The sequence below is a fragment of the Nycticebus coucang genome, chromosome 20 (genome assembly GCF_027406575.1).
Source record: "Nycticebus coucang isolate mNycCou1 chromosome 20, mNycCou1.pri, whole genome shotgun sequence".
NCBI classification, from domain to species: Eukaryota; Metazoa; Chordata; class Mammalia; order Primates; family Lorisidae; genus Nycticebus; species Nycticebus coucang.
This window is the reverse complement of record NC_069799.1, coordinates 20,926,964-20,938,620: the sequence shown is the minus strand read 5'-3', so window position 1 is coordinate 20,938,620 and position 11,657 is coordinate 20,926,964. Positions and strand designations below refer to the sequence as shown.

At 45.5% G+C, this 11,657-nt stretch overlaps 1 pseudogene; it reads right to left on the bottom strand.

Moving 5' to 3' along the window:
* Window positions 1-2,953: 2,953 nt before the first annotated feature.
* Window positions 2,954-4,822, bottom strand: LOC128572771 (glycerophosphocholine phosphodiesterase GPCPD1-like; annotated as a pseudogene).
* Between the last annotated feature and the right edge of the window lie 6,835 nt (window positions 4,823-11,657).

Below are 11,657 nucleotides of genomic sequence, written 5' to 3'. Positions count from 1 at the left end.
CTGCTCACTCTCTCCTAAACCTCTCAGGCCTGCGGGTCTCTTCCCTCCTCCAACCCCCTCCTCACTAGGCCATGGCTTCTTTGCTCCCTGCTAGCAGGCTGAAGATTGAGGTGCCTGTGGTCCCTCTTCCAGGCGGGGAGCTGACCATCCTCAGGGGAGGACTCCTGGTAGTTGTCCTCTGCGCCTAAACCAGGAGCGCTCACCCTGTTTACCAGGGAGCCGTGGGGACCGTAGCGCCTACACCGTGTAGACCTGGCGGTCCCTCTTAGACCTTCAACGTCCCATAGGACCTTGACCTCCAGTGGCCCCTTATCCCTGGGATATCCTTGACCTGGCTTTGCCATAGCAGCCCCATGGACAGATTTCTTGAGACCACCAGGTCATGAAAGCTGGGGGAGAAATAGTGGCTCCAGGGGGTGTCATCTCATCTGTATGGGGGATCATTGGCCGGCTTCAGCTGAGGCACACACACAATCCAAAGTCCATCCTCTAGCTTTGACGGAGACTGGTCAGGAACCGCGGCAAGGGGCAGGGGTTGCTGATGCTGCTCCTAGGCTGGTTCCCCAGATGTGGCTTCGTCTTTGGATGGTAGTCCTGAGGCTCCAAGTGCCCCCAAAATTAGCTGCACCCACTACGCTCCGATCTTCAGGGAGGAGAAGCGACAGCAACGCGTGTAGTGGTCCAGTGGTGACACTCACACCCCGGCGATCCCTCCCCACCGGGCACGCGTTCGTGTCCCTGAGCTTCTGCCTGCAGAGCCTCTGCCTGCAGGGCCCCGGCCCCTCCTTCCTTCTCATCTGCCTGTCTTGGAGGAACACTCTACTCCGTGCCCTGAGGCTCTGAGGTGGTGCAGCCCACAACCAACGCCAGGCGCAGCCGCTCATGAGGGGCCACGAGTGCTCAGGCTGCGGCGCCAGCAGGCGGAACACCGCACCCCTCCCCCGCTCGCGCAGGCACCTGCAGGAGGAGGAGGAGGCAGCTGACCCCGGAGCTAGGTGCGCGCAGGGGCGGAAGCGGTGGTGGCCCCGCTCCTCTACTACCCGAGCTCTCCAAATTCCAGCCCCGGGTCTGCGCTGCCCGGGCCTCTGGGACCGCCTGGCTCCCGCCGCCTCCTCTGCATGGTGTTCCCTCTCCCAACTGCTATTAAGCCTCCTCCTCCGGCAGAGGAGCAAATTTTCCAGGGCCAGAACCATCTCCCCAGCCACATTCATCTCAGAGAAGTCCCAGGATCCGACCCCACCCCCCACCCCCACGGTGTCTCGGACTCTCAGAGCCCGGCCCCGACCTGGCTGCGGCTGGCCCCAGCCCCCACCTTGTACCTCTGCCCGGGGATCCGCAGGGGTGGCGAGCCGGAAAGCTGAAAGGGGAGGCTACGCCCGCAGCGCCCACAGTTCTCTGGGGGTTGGGGACACCCGCTTCCTTTAGGGTGGCTGCTGGAAGTGGTGTTTTTTTTTTTTTTTTTTTTTTTTGTGACAGAGTCTCACTTTGTGGCCCTCCATAGAGTGCGGTGGGGTCACAGCTCACAGCAACCTCAAACTCTTGGGCTTAAGCGATTCTCCTGCCTCAGCCTCCCGAGTAGCTGGGACTTCAGGCACCCACCACAATGCAGGCTATTTTTTTGGTTGTAGCTGTCACTGCTGTTTTAGCTGGTGGGGGGCCTGGGTTGGAACCCACCACCCTTGGTATATGTGCTGGGGCCCTACCAACTGAACCACAAGCACCGCCTGGGAAGGGGTGTATTTTCGGCAGAACAGTTTGTGAATAGCTGCTCTTTGTTACCCTAAGGGGAGAGCCTGGCTTTATGATTACATGCTTTTCTTACATTCAAAAATTGGTAGAGTCTAATTAACATATGATAGCCTCCTGATTCTGTCAGTAAATATGAGCACATTTTAATTTATTTTTGTCAGTTTGGGTAGTCCTTTTGTTAGTTTCTGTGTTTTGTTTTTTTTTTTTTTTTTTTTAGAATGCAGGACATTTATTTCTCTGTATGGAGATATAACTACTGTACAACACATACAAAACAAACCCACAAAGCAACAGTGTGTAATAGGTAGTGAGAGACACTTAAGCATATTTAAAATGCCTATAGGCTTTTTTTTTAGGCAACAAAATATTTGCAGTCCTCAACATCTTCTCACGCTCACCTAGCACCACAGATGCAAGGACTTAGCGGTAAACGTGTACAATCTCATGATTAAAACCCAAAGCATGCACTGAATTATATTTATATGCTGTGATCTACGCTACTCAGTATGCAATACATACTTCTTACTAATATTTTACACATTAAATTACCCTAAAGCATTATGTAAAACAACTTCTAAAAGATTTAGGAAACAAGTTTTAAGGTTCACCTCCAGGCTGGTTTGGTCAAGTGGAAAAATGACAGAGCAGCCTCAAGGCTCATCCTGAATTAAAATGGTACGTGTGCACGTCAGTCCACATAAAAAATACTGATACACACAGATGGCACAAAGATTTGTGCAGTTGGAATCACCAGTGCAAATGCATGCATTTGAGGTACTTATTTTTCCATGGTCAGGTATAATTATGCATAGCCATTTTCCTCAAGTGCTAAAGATTTCAGACCTGATCAAATGAAAAGCTCTAAGAAGTGTAAATATGAGCTATTTATATAGTTAACTGCAAAGTGCTATGTTTTTAAATGAACATTTGTTTAACATTATAGATTTACATATTCCATTTAAAGTATTTACTAACAAATAGATTTTCTCACTGTAAAGAGACTGACTGGAAATTATACCTGGCCAAGTGATTTAAATAGCATACTTGAAATTCTTGCAAGTACTGTAGTGAAAGAGTAAAATACTTCATTATTGCTTCATTGAACTGAGAAACCCAAAAGGCATAGATATACAATGCTCAATGATGAAAAGTGAATACCCAGACCAGTGCTGCATGTCCCCAAATGGCCTCTGTGCGATAAAAACTAAGCATTCTCCACGTTATCAATGCCATTGGCATCCACATGGATATCAGGGTCCCCACACAAGGATGAGGGAGCAAAGCGGCTAACAGTGGGACATAAACAGCTCTTAAGCTCTGGCAATTCTTGCTTCAGGCGTTCCAACTGCTCTGGAATATATTTGGCTGTTCAGGCATCCAATCATATATCCTATCATAAATCAGACCATTAACTCCAAATTCCTTCAATTTCCATCTGTTTTCAGGATCACTGGTATCATCACCCCAGCAGAACATGACTAGCCCCTTAGCTTTTGCTTCCTGAATATAGGATGGATTTCTGAGCAGGTCTTCAGTATGTGCATTTATTCCCGATAGATTTTCAAACTGTGCAAAGCTCATTGCTATGGGGGTTGTCTGAGATCTGAGGTTCATGAGTTCAGGGTAAATATCAGATTTTCCTTGAGTCAAAAATAATATGGGGTATTAGTTCTGCTTTTGCTGAACCATTGTGCAAATATCTGCATCAAATGAAGAAAACACTATTCTCCTCTTCCCAGAGTTTTCTAAAACAGTTTTTAAAATTATATCCAAAAACAGATTCATGTCAAAATATGTTGATAAGTTACCATCCCACATTCCATCCCTTTGTTGGCAGATCCACATTATTTCTATATTAAATCCTACATCTTCTGGCAAAGCCTCTAAAACCATCTTAAGAGAAGGAAATGGCTGATTTTCAGAAAAGGAATTTTCCTCCTGAACCACAGATTCTTTCCAATCTTTGGATTTTAGCGCGGTCACATGAGCAAGCTTTAACAACTGGAGTTGGTCAAATGTTAATTCTTTTATTGGAATTTCAAATAATTCAGCTGGATCAGCATCAAATTTCTTTTTTATAGTCAAACAACAGGTGAGATCATGATATACCACAGGAACGAAGTCCTTAGAAAGGTGGACATCAAATTAGACAAAGGCTGCACCATGACTAGCAGCATTTCTTAAAGAAGCAATAGTATTTTTTTGAACCTTAGTCAGCTGGGCAGTTGTTGTAGAGTTCCCTGCACCTCGATGGCCATCATCCAATGGTGCTCTTGGCTTCCAATAATTGGAATATGAAAATTTCATGTCACAACTGTATCCTGGTAATGGCTTAATAATTATATAGTCAACTCTCACTTTGCCTATTGTTTTCCTGGAATTTCTGCTCATAATGGGAAGAGTAAGTATTCCAGCGCTCTTCCCACTCTCAGCAATAGTGGATGAGAAGAGGCATGCTGCGCCTACATGTCCAGGAAGGGCATCACCTTGAACAACATGTTCACCGAGATCTTCCTCAAAAAAATCAAAGATTAGCTCCAGGATGTCGGGTTCCATTGTCTGTATGCTGTACTCTGTCCAGAGATCAGGCTGCAGGCTGTAACCACACTCTGGCTGCGAATGCCTGCACTTGAACTCATGGTCTCTTATTAAGGATATCCCCAGGCTAATGGACATTTTGTGAAGAACAGTGGGAGACACCCTATCGTCGTCATCTTCTTCCAAACCCTCTAGTGTCAGCTTTACCCTAAATCTAGATTTTTAAAAATTTTTTCTTTGTTATTGACACAGGAGGTTTTTCAGAATAATGCAAACGTAATCTTATTTCAGTCTGACATGTCGGCCATCCAAAATCCAGAGTTTCAACACCATTGTGGATTCCAAATTGTCCATTGTCAATTGTAATTTCATTTTCTAAAGGGGTTATTGATTGTGGTTGTAGATGAGTCTCCCACTTGTGAACTACGACTTGACATGGACCACCGATAGTCTTTGGTTCTAAAACGTACCCTTTGAAGTAGCGATACTGAACTGATACTCCTCTACTGAGTACAATGGTTGCTTTCTATAGCATGCTGGCAAAAGAGTTCCTCTTATTTCAAAGGTAAACTGAGAAGGTGTCATTCTGATGGTTTTATATTAGGATGTCGTGCTGCTGGGCCACCGCCGCGTCGGAGAGCGAGGGCCGCGGGCCGAGATGCTGGGCGCCCGCCGTCTGCGCTTCGCCAGCGCTGCTCCAGGCGGCGCCGAGCGGCAGGAAGCAGCTCCTCTCAAACCGGTTTCAGCTGTTCCAGACCCTAGTTTCCGTGTTTTTAAGTCGAATTGTAAATCTTCTGAAATCATTAAGATACCTGAAGAAAAAATGAAATGAGAGGAGGAGGAAAGTTTTATTTCCCCCAGAGGAACTTACATTGAGAGAGGGATACCCAGGAAGGGTGAGGTCTAGACCAGAAATCTCAAGGACTCCACAAATATATACCTGCAGGATCCTCTCCATGGTGACTCAGCTTTTAGGAATTTGTAGACTTAACTTCCTGGAACCTGGAAATTTCCACTTTAGTAGTTCTGTGGGGGCTGGAAGAGCATCTCCCACTTGATTCAAACTGACCAATGAGAAAGGTACCTGTGGGTCGCAACTTTTTGACTGGAGATAAAAAGGGAAAGGCCAAGCCAGTCTGGGAGCACTGCCATTTTGAATTTTTCTCTGACATTAGCTCCCCCCGCTAAATAAAAGCCTTTTTTCCTCTTAAATATTGTTTGGGTGCTATTTCTCTCAATTGGACCTTGTGTTCCTGCAACAGTTTTGGTTCCCTGACTGAGAATCGAGACCACCCGAGGAGAGAACAGGCTCAGATGTACCTCCTAGTTGCCGCCAATCCTCTGCACACCCACCTGGGGGTGGGGTGGGGGCCTGATCAGCCTGGGTGATGTGAACCACTGAGCTCACCAGGGAGGCAGCTTGGCCTTCCTGTGTGGATGCCTCAACTGGGCAGAGAAAGGACCCCCTCAGTGAATATTCAAGGAGTCAAACCCTGGGAGGAACTGACAGGCAGGAACTGGTGAGAGAGGATACCCCAAAAGGGTGAGGTCTAAGAGAACAGGTCTTCTCAAGAAGACCACAAGGATACACTTGCAGGATCCTCTCCATGGTGACTCAGCTCTTGGGAATTTGTAAACTTAACTTCCTGAAACTTGGTAATTTCCACTTCTGTGAAATCCTGTAGTTCTGTGGGGCCTGGAAAAGAATCTCCTGCTTAATTCAAACTGGCCAATGAAAAAGGTACCTATGGGTTGGAATCTTTTGACTAGAGATGAAAAGAGAAAGACCAAGCCAGTCTGGGAATGTAGCCATTTGGAATTCTTCAATGCCAAGGCTTCCAGCCAGTGAATAAAGCCCTTCCTCTTATAAACATGATGTTTGGGTGCTTTTTTTCTCCATTGGGCCTTGTCTTCCTGTAAAATTTTTGGTTCCCTGACCTGGAAGCGAGACCATCTGAGGAGAGAGCAGGTTCCGATGCACCTGGTAGTTGCTGCCAATACTTTGGACACCCATGTGGGGGCCCCTGATCAGCCTGGGTGACGTGAACCACTGAGCGTGCTAGGGAGGCAGTTTGGCCTCCCTGTGTGGACGCCTTGAGTGGGCAGAGAAAAGACCCTCTGGGAATGTCTTCAAGGAGTCAAACAGAGGGAGGAATTGGCATGCAGGAACAGGTACCTACACAGGGAGATGAATCAGGCAAGGTATGATCAATCTGGGGTTCCCACCATTTGGGTGGAACTGGGGGTTCTGGTCAACCCCTGGGGCATTAGATCTCCGGCAGGTTGAGATGGTTGCCTGGTGAGCCAGGGGCCCAGCTCCCCATTCCCCTTCCCCAGGAAACAGAGTTGGGAGGGGAGTCTGAGCAGGGGACACATGGGATCAGGCCTTGAAGAACACACACAAGATAAGGCCTTGCTGATTTCTTGGTACACACAGAGGCAGGATAAAGTCATGCTGACCCCATTGATGTAAAAAATGGTTTTGTATCTAGCTATTATTTTGCTTAACCAAGTAAGTGCAAGTGCCGTACAAGCCGCTTGTTGAGTCCTGCAGCTTGGTTGCTGTGTCATCCAACCTACAAAAACTGTGCATTAACCCTGGTTGGGACTGCTTTCCCCTAAACTCTCTGAGACTTGCAGAGACAGCCGGTCAGCTGGTCTAAATAAAGGCTCCTTATGGGCATTTTGAAGATATTTGTCCAGTGGTCTTTTCTTGCCCCATAACATCTGGAGGACCCAGTGAGGTCTCTGGGATTTAACCGTGGCTATGACCACGTGCCCAGTGGCTAGGGCACGAGAGCCAGTTTTCACCTAGGGGGTGGCCTCTGAGAAATCTTCAGCCCCAGGTGAAAGACTGACTCTGTCCCCCTGTTCCAACCTACCAAGTTAATAGACTAAATTTGGGCACCTTAACAGAGTCATCAGTTCTGAATTCCTTACTGATAAGTCTGTTTGTTCTGGGACACCCAGAGACTGGACGCAGCCATAGATTGAGGGTGTCTGTAGCCTTCTATTAGACTGTTCTGATATTTGCAATCTCTATTAGGCTGTTCTGTTTCTGGTTTCGTGTGTCTTTCATGTGTTTTGTGTTATTGTATGTATGTCTGTTAGGTTGTTCTTGTCTTGGTTTCGTGTTTTTGCATGTTCTGTGTTATGTATGACTGAAAGAGTGAAAGTGTTTGGATGTGATTCTACGGCCCTGAGGTTATGGAATTCGGGTGGGCCTGTACCGCAGTTCCCCTACTTTATCATACAGCTTAGTGAAAGGCCCCCTCCGGGCGACCTGGAACAGGGTTTATACGACTCCACCTATGCCAAGGTAGAGTTTTCATCCTTTCAGGGACGTGGCTGGGAAGGCATCTGAGTGAGGGTCAGATGCAGCTCCGTGCCTGACTGATTTTGTGTCCATGTGTCTCCTTTGTTCTGTCCATCTGTCTCCTTTGTTCTCCAGGTCAGACGTATGTCTCTTCTATAGATTTGGATATTTTCTACGGTGTCTCCTTACAGATGCCTCCTGACCTTTTTTCTGTACCTGTGATCACGTTCCTTTTATCAGAGAACTCTCCAGCAATTTCATCCTGTGGAAACTAGCCTTTTTACCTTCTTTCTCTTATGTCTCCCTTGTCTCCCATTGCCTTCGACATCGCTTTCCGAGTGGGAATCGGTCTTTTATCGTACAGTGTTGTGCCTACTGGCTTCTATCTTTCTTACATGGAGCTTTTGTACTTCCTCACTTTTTATCTTGACACTGTGGTGTAAATGAGCCACGTGTGTTCGGGACTATCTGTTTCCCGCCGATTAAAGAGTTAATACAAAGTTTGTTAGAACTGTTTTTCTACCTTTTTGCCTGCTAAACACTGTGGTTGCTATGTTACAAATAGCCTTGAGATAAGGTACCAGCTCTCAGCAGAAGACCCAAGGTCAATTACTCATTTGGAACTGAAGAAAAAAAAAAAAAGAAAGAGTCCTTTTTATTTTTTGAAACAGCAGCCATTTTCCTTTCTGAATTGGCATTACTCTTTCTGGCGCTTATTCTGCTGATTGTCAGGTGGCCTCCAGAAAAGGGGCAGGCTGTAGTTCCTCTGAGGGGAGGTGCAGCCTGGAAACGTCCCAGGGCCCCTGGTGAGCCTGGAGCCCTCAGAAGACTGGCTAACGTCCACTCCTAAAATTCACCTGTGAGTCCACCTCCGGAGGTAAGCCACTTTAACATCTAATTGGCTCGTGTCTGCAGACGTTTGTGTAACTATTGATGGCATTTTTGTTGTGCTTCTTTGTTGTGAAGATATGTAACTGTTCATTGAATTCATTTGTTATAATTTGTGTAGAGCCCTTAGGAACCTCCGAGGGAAGGCCAAAGAGAAGAAACTTTGGACAGGGACCCCGGATTGCTGGGCTATTGGTCTGTCAGAAGCTCACGGAGGTATGTGTTGGTAGAACCACCTAAGCAGTGGAAAGCCTCAGCCCAGCTGGCCTGTTGGGGCTCCCAGAAATGTGTGTCAACACCCCTCACCAGAAGCACCATTGGAATGAAAGCGGGGGTCAAATAACCCCCCGGGGTGTTAGATCACCCACAGGCCTGTTAAAAAGTATATGAGAGTGTCTTCCAGTTCTGCTTCTGAGAGTACGAGAGTGTGAGAGTTAGTGTGGACTATTAGACATCGTTCATGTCAGGACCGTATCTGTCTTGTTGTTTTATGTCATTTGTTCAGTGTTTATAGGGGATTGGTCCCGACCTGAAACAGTCCTGGATCCTGCAGATCTTTTCCTTCAAGAGACCCTTCAAACTTTGCTCCTTCTGAGACCGCCTTATTTACCTGCTTGCTCTTATGTGTCCTACACCTCTCACCACCTGGTGTGCCTTTGACCTGGCAATCATTAGTTTCTTCATCCTTATTATGGGTATTGGGCTTGGTAGTGCTGCCCCTTCAGACTGGTCCACCAGATAGCGTGTGTCCCTGACTTGTTTATATCTTGGTGTTGAAGTTGTTCATATTTCTGTCCCCACTCTGAGTATTTTTCCCAGCTAATTCTAATTCCTCTGTGTCTTCCTAGGTCTTTGATGCCTTATCATCCCTGGACTTTGGGCCCCTTTTTTTTCTGTCCTCTGGGGAGGACTCTTCCATCAGAGCTACTAACCCTCAACATGGAGCCCTCTCTTTTTCCTAGTTGAGGGAGGACTGTATCACAGGAAGTGAAGATAATCTTGAACCACATAAAGACCCTGGTGACTTGTCTCTTCTGTTCTCCCACTATCAAGTGTTTTCACTCAGACTGTCTTTCCTTTCAGGATTCTCATGATTGGCATTTGCCCAATTGTGGTACTCTTGGTTGTCATCAGTCAAGATAAAGTAATTGGGTAGATTTTTATAATATTATCCCCTGGTGGGTCCAAAATTCCCACCCTGTTGACTTGTTAGTACATTTATTTTGTCATCAGTCACATTTCCTGTAAGGCTTCATTCTCCATTACACATGCAATAGTGTTGCCACCAGCAATGGTAGCAACTAGCTAGAAATTCAGACATAGTAAGAAGAGTTTTGACTCTTTTCACTGCCTATAAAGACTTGTCCACTTATTTTGAGAGACACCTGACTTTCCCATCTCATTGCCTCTATCTCCCCCCTTGGGACCCTCCTTGGCCAGTCTATCCACCTTGACCCCACCACTTGTCTCGCACTCAGGACACGGCTCCTGGTTGGCAAGTGGGTACCCTGCAGGGTTTATCTATTGCTTTCTTGTTGTGGCCCTTAGCTGAAACAGCCCTGATTCTCTTCCTTGAACAATACCCGGACCAGGGCCACTCCTTGTTCCTATATTTGGGCAGAATAGTGTAGGAATGGAACAAAAATTTTCAGTCTAGGCAGGGGGACCCCTGTCCTGCCTCCTCCAAAAATTTTCAGAACTTGATAAATGGAAACATATTTTTACAAACTGGGTACTCTAACAAGTGGATGAATACAGCCCTGCATAATGGGGAAGGTTATTAAGCTGTTGCAGTTTTTATCTGGGAGAAAATTAGGGTGTGTACTTCCTACTCAGAGTGTAGCCATTCAAAATGTTTGAGACTGCTTTATTGATAACCTCGCTAGGGCTCAAAGGGTAGGGCCTGCAACATGTTCGTGTCTAGAGATGGAAATCAGATTTTTGAGCCTTCCTGAACCTGAAAAATAAGGATTTCCTGTCCAGCCTTGAGTGGAAAAATTCTGTATTAATGTTATATTTCATAAAATGTCTCTCATTGGTAAAATGTAATAATTTGGTTATGTAAACTGTTGGAAAAACTGAGTCTTATCAAAGAAAAAGATTCTTACCTTTTAAACCTTCTAATTATCAGTTTGGTGAGTGAACGGTTCACTGTGATCCTGTTTGGTGAAAAGTGAGTTTTGGAGAGTGAGAGAAATCAGACAGAAAGAAAAATGGCATCGTGTAAGGAAAGAATCTTGTGTGATAAACTTGTCCTGAAATAGCATGATTGTTTAAGAAAGTGAAAGGCAGGGCAAAAGTTAAAGAAGATTTAGAGTGCTCACACATTGTCTGTGCAGGTTGAATGAAGCTCATAAAAGAGATTTTGTGAAGAGGTTTACATGTGATCCAGTTGACTCTGTATTTCCTTTAAAATCGTTGGGCTTGTAATATGTTTGAATAAAAGTTTTAAGCCTTTGATATTTAACAAACCTTCCAAAATCAAAATTCTAAATTTGGGACTTAGTGGTTGCAGTGCTGGCTACATACACAAAGACTGCCAGGTTCTGAACTTGAGAAAAATAAATTGGACTTATTTGGTTTATCAAAAATGTATAGAAAACATTGTCAAATATGAAATGGTAATTAATTATGTGTGGATTATCTTTATATGCATGTTCTGATATTGTAAAGCATTTGTCTGTCCTACCATATAAGACATTGGTCTGTTGGTTCTGCACCTGTAGCTCAAGTGGCTAAGGCACTAGCCATATATACCAGAGCTGGTGGGTTCAAATCCAGCACAGGTCTGCCAAAGAACAATGACAACTACAACCAAAAAATGGCCAGATGTTGTGGTGGATACCTGTAGTCCCAGCTACTTGGGAGGCTGAGGCAAGAGAATCATGTAAGTTCAGGAGTTGGATGTTGCTGTGAGTTGTGATGCCACAACACTCTACCCAGGGAGACAGCTTGAGGCTCTGTCTCAAAAAAAAAAGAAAAAGAAAGAAAAGGAGAAAGAAAGAAAAGAAAATGAAAAAAAAAGAAAAGGTTTTTTGTAACTGCGTCCAACGTTTGTCCTAAAAAAAAAGAAAAAAAAGAAATATTAAGAGAGGCCAATGAATTCTCTCAAATTCAAATCCCTAATATCTTTGAAAATTGAATACCTTCTGACTAAAAACAGACT